We start from the raw sequence: 6,030 nt of genomic DNA, 5'->3' as shown, positions 1-6,030 counted from the left end.
GACAGATCCAGCAGGATGAGAACTGAGGACTTGGAAGCTGCCCTTGCCAATCTCAGAGCTTCAATTACTGAGAGCAGAGCAGTCTCAGTTGAGTGTCCGCTTTTGAAGCCAGACTGATTGTTGTCCAAGAGGTTGTTCTGCGTAAGAAAGGAGGAGATCTGGTTGAAAACAACTTGTTCAAGTGTTTTTGCGACGAATGGAAGAAGGGATACCGGTCTGTAATTCTCCAGATGTGCTGGATTTAGAGTGGGTTTCTTAAGCAGTGGGGTTACCCGAGCCTGCTTGAATGCTGTGGGAAATGTACCAGTGTGAAGAGATGTGTTTATGATGTGTGTGAGTGTGGGTATAACAGAGGAAGAAATAGCTTGAAGTAGGTTAGTGGGAATAGGATCTATAGCAATAGCAATATATTGTCTATTGTCTTATCTGAATGAGTAGTCAAGGTGATTTTCACATAGTTTTGGAGCAAATATTCTAGGCTACGTGATACAATTTTTAAAAGTCTTGTGAAGAAATAATCAGTTTGGGTTTCATGACCTCATTTCAGTGACTTTTTTTTGTCATTTTCACAAACCACGCATAAATGTTATTATCTCAAAACTACAAACTTTTACATACATGCTGCTGACATATTATTGTAGCAGAGTTTGTGCTGAATGCAGTGTAATAAGACTTTAGCCATGAAAATGTCACAAGTAACAGAAATAAGCACAAATGTCAGAGCATGTCAGAACACCTCCAGGACCCAGAAAACACCTCAGACTTAAACACAGGCTCTACTCTTCACCAAAACACAGACAGATACCCTTTTAAACTCAAGCATAATAGAACATTAACTTGATTCGTTTAGTAAATTTGACTGTTTTACAATACATCGCTGTATTTCAATTCACAATGCATTTGACTGTTTTACAGTAAACCACTGGCAGCAGGGTTGCCATAGTTTACAGACTTGATTCTTAATATGTGTCCTTACCTGGATGATCCACAACTGTTTTCTTGTTTTGTGAATTTTGTGCATGAGTAATTTGGACAAATTGAATGTTAAATGATCATACATACATTTATTTCCTTCTCATTTTTGTGAGAACAATGGAAAGCTTTCTAAAACCATTCATCGAAGAGTGCAGATCTTTAGAATCTGCATGTGTTGTGTGGTACAAACAACACTGTAACAAAAGCTTATGAATGTTCCAAAGTTGCTGCAATTCTATGCACAGTTGACTCTGTTGCAAGGGCTCCAGTGTAAAATATCAACCAGTTCAATGGGGCACATGGCTGTAATTTCTGTACTCATTCTGGAGAGAGAGAGAGTGGAAAAGGGTGATGGGTTTAGCAGTTTCTACCAACTCTCAGTACCCATTCCTAGTCTGAGAACACACGAGGGCATGATCCATGATGCAGAACTGGCCTCGGTAAATAATCCAGTCAATGGTGTTAAAGGACCAAGTCTTTTGACCACATTACAGTGTTTTGACATGGCAGAAAGTTTTGATTCAGACTACCTACATAGTGTCCTTCTTGGAGTATTTGAGTATCTTGGAGCAAAAGACTATTTAAATATTAACCCTGCATGTCCTGCTCGTCTCTGAATGGCGCAGACATGCGGTTTCATTTACCTCACACACACACACACTGAAGCACGCATGACGCTCGTGCTGTTTTCAGTCTCTGCTACCTCACGATATGAGGACTTGATGAAATTCATCTCCAGAGCCGCTTTGAGAGTCTTCATGAAAATTTTCCGTTTCGTTTGAGAAAAACTATCGTCATATCAGATACACACACAGACACAGAAACTTAAAAGGTATTCACGGCAACCCGTCAAAATAAAAGTTTATTTTAACTTGAAGAAATTGACAGAAATAATTATATTAGGCTACTGCATGATGTACAGTAATAATCTGTGCTTAGAAGGTTGCTTATTTTTCCCTTGATCTTTTTATAAGCAATATATGTTTAAACAGCATGTAGCCTTCAATGCTTTATTATTTACTTATTATTACCATCATACATAATAAAGTCATTGAATTGAGTTTAATATTTTTTTCAAATAGTTAAAGGGATACTTCACCTCTGGAAAGATGTGTGTATTTAAAATGGGTCATTTATGTAGAAGAAATGAGAAATTATTTTTGAATTTGGAGCCTTCTAGACTGAGAAGAGCCAGAAAATTTATTTTTGGCTTATGGGGATGAAAGACAACAACTCCCAGAATGCACTTGCTTCGCTGCCCTAGGAGGCCACGCCTATGCCCGGTATTTTGATGTCGCCCAAAATGTCCAGGATTCGGTTTTGCGTTCTACAGTCGCCATTCATTATGTTTTCTGTGGCGAGCAGGACGAGACTGACGGCCGCGGGAGAACGACGCGAGGCCGGTGGCGTGATTACTGATGAGCCTGGTATCTCTCACGAAGGGGGCGGGAATTTTCTTAGCAATGCTAAAACGCACATCAACCGATCACTTGTTTAGCGTTCATGTAAACACTACATTCAGATTCACCAATCGGAATGAATTCAGTTAGATTGAAACAAAAGCTGTGCATGTAAACAATGAATGGCGACTGCAGAAAGCAAAAGCCGAATCCCAGACATTTTGGACGATCTCGACGGCTGGACATGTCCGGGAAAAAAGAAGATTGTAACCCCTACTACTCAGCTTTCTCCACAGAATAAGAACCTGTTAGCTTAGCTTCCAAATAAAAGATGGCTGACACTATTTGTACATTCTGTGAGTGAGATCCCTCCCTCTATGGGCGGGTTGAAAACATGCGGAACAGCACCTTCTACTGGCTGTAGTTTTAAGCCTCTGGCCAAAAAAATCCTCATATGACATAATATGGCGATTTTTGCGTCAAATGAAGATTTTTTCTAGACTAAAAATACATAAATCTCATCTCAGGGTGATATGAGGCAGGGGGGAGCATGCACGGTAATTCGGAAATAATACTGGCTTTCTACTGTTACAAAGCTTAATGCTAAATCCTGAAGTATCCCTTTAAATAAAATAGAAAAATAGTTCCAACAGATTTTGCTGTGGTACCGAAATCGGTACAGAGAACCGTAGAATTGTAATGGTATCGGTACGTACCGCCTACTGGAATTTTAGTATCATGACATCCCCGCTCGTTCCCGTTATCTCAGGTAACCGAGACATTGTTCAATAAACCACTCTTTAATAAAAAAAAATTCCACTGCTGTCCCGAAAACATTCCAAACCGTTACTTCAAAACTAAAGTATCATTTTTGTTTCCCTAGTGCTATGGGGTTATTTTCACTGTACAGTAGCCTACCCAGTAGTAGTAGTACTTTATTTTTTCCCCATAGGCATGTTCTTTTGCCAGCGAGTTTCTTAACATGGGCATGTAGTAAACTTTTTCCTTCTTCTAAGCAAAGACCAGGAGACGTTGGAATCACATTCAAGCAGAAGTTATTATTTATTGAGCGTATCTGCAGGTCGTCCAAACAGTCTGAACTGTAACAGTATACATTGCAATTGATATACATTTAGGAGGAGGGACTTCTGGGGGTGGAGACAAATTCAAACGAAGCATACAAAAGGGAGGAGTTGATTCTATCAAGCGAAACCCGGTTTGGCAGGTTGTCTGGCTTGCTCCAGAGAAACAGCCAATCACAGGGTCCCCGCGGATCCTTAAAAAGTATTAAAAGGTCTTAAATTCGATATTTAAAATTTAAGGCCTTAAAAAGTCTTAAAGTCTTATTTTTACTTACGAAAAGTCTTATTTTTACCTATGAAAGGTCTTAAATTTTAGATGACACTTTGACGACGTATCTAATTAGCATACGTATTGTTTTTATTATTCTATCTTTGTGGATTTGCTTGTTCACGTGACAATTCGCGTCATTTACGGCAGCGTATTAGCCTGCGTCTGTCTCCTGCATGCGAGAGGAGAGAACGAGTAAATGTCAGTTAAATAGTAAGTTCATTCTTTGTGCTTAGGATTCTCTATGAACTATGATGATATTGTAATCATTGTTTTAACTAGAGCTTTGCCTCTCATGCTTGCTTTCACTGCGTGATGTGTCAGTGCAGTTATAGGTATGTCCCCAAATGAGTTTTTGTCTTATATTTATATCATATGTTGTTATATTAGAATATCACGAGCAAGAGTGCCGTTTTCCTGTGCACAATTGCAAATGTGCTGTTTATTTTATACAACAGTTAAATTAACAATAAAGTTAACATTGTGTGTTACTTTTTATATTGTCAATATTGTTTGTTTCCCCCTTTATTTCGCCGACGAGAATTTCATAATGAAACTATAGTCCAACAGACAGCGATTATTTTTTAAAAACTGAAATCCACGTTTTGAACGAATCATTTGATTCACTGAATGAATCGGCCGTTTGAACAAATCGGTTGAATAAAACTCCAACAACTCGCTTATTAAGACAGTGACTTACTGCCACCTACTGGCGGGTTTAGTTGCATATTTAAAGTACCCTTTAATTAAAATGTTAAAATTATAAATAATTTCATATTTAAATATTGAATAGCTTTATTTATGCAATTGCAAATTAAGTGTAAATATAGTAATGCCAGTTCGGATGCCGCTTCTGTCACCTCTGCACTGCAAGGATGGTTTTTAATTTAATTATTTAATTTGACAGTGGTACTGTCTTATTCTAATATAATTTAATTTGAATGTTAGAATTTGACATAAAAGGTGATGCATACCTCTAAATAATGTTTAGAAATAATTTCCATATTTAGGTGAAAATGCCCCTGGAAATCAATTTAAGGTGACAAATATTGCCCCTTAAAATTTTTTTTTATTTCAGTCACTACTGTGAACTGACCACTGCATAGATAGAATATGTTAAATATTAATATCTTTGTGAGTCTGCTGATCCAGTATTGCTAATCCAATCAGCATAATACTTCAACGTCTGAGCCAGGGGCTTCAAAAGCCATTTGCAGGACAAAGGGCAAATGGGCTTGGGCTCCGATGGGCTTGGGCAAACGGACATGTCTTTTTGTTCTGCAAAAAGACATTTGCAGAACAAAAGGTGAGAGTCTCATTGATCTGACTCATTTAACTTACAATGGTAAGAAAACAGGTCTTGCAGGAATCTCTTGCTGGAAACTCAATAATAATCATTGCAAGAATCTCTTGCTGGAAACAATCATTTATACATCAAATGCTAAAATATTCTTCATCGTGACATATGTAAGGTAAAGTATATCTGAAATAAATTCTTAAAATTTGTTATTATTCAGGCATTTCTAAAATACAAAAAAAATAACACAAATACACATGGGAATACAACACTAAACAAAAACAGCTAATATGTATAATAATAAAAACATTACATCTTCCTTTATACCTTCCTCTTATTTTTGGAAAGAAATTAAATAAATTATTAGCCTACTTTTATTCAGCAAGGATGCATTAAAAGGTCCCAAGACATAGGGTTATTTTATCATTTTATAATGTTTCCTGGGTTGTCCTTATGTAATTTTACTAATCTAGTACATGCCTCTTGATTTAAGAATTTTTAGATATTTGGACTGGAAACAAGACTAAAATACTAAGTAAGAAAAGCATTTTTTGCAGTGTACTAACATTATAAGATATTAAGTCTTGTTTTCTGAAAAAAAAAGAAAAAAAGCGCAATTATCTGCCAATGGGGTAAGAAAAATAATCTTAATAAAGATTATTCTTCTTACCCCATTGGCAGATAATTGCGCCTTTTTTTTAAAGCAAAAACGAAAATTTTATTTATTTATTTCCTTGTTTTACTGGAAACAAGACTAAGTACTAAGATACTAAGTAAGAAAAGCATTTTTTGCAGTGTATGTTTTTTAGATCAAAAATAGTCATAATTTAGAAATAAAAGGCATTTTTCCTAGCCTGATTTTAGCCTCTGATTTGAACGCTCTGTTTGAAGGGGCGTGTCTGTGTGAGACCTCAGTGTAACCAGCCACTGCTGTGATTGGCTGACATGCTTGCATATTAAATAGCTAGTATTACATTGTAAAACTCTCTCGAATAATTTTACTACAGC

Source organism: Phoxinus phoxinus, assembly GCF_949152265.1.
Source record: "Phoxinus phoxinus genome assembly, chromosome: 9".
NCBI lineage: Eukaryota > Metazoa > Chordata > Actinopteri > Cypriniformes > Leuciscidae > Phoxinus > Phoxinus phoxinus.
The sequence above is the reverse complement of the archived record's forward strand: the minus strand, read 5'-3'. Positions refer to the sequence as shown.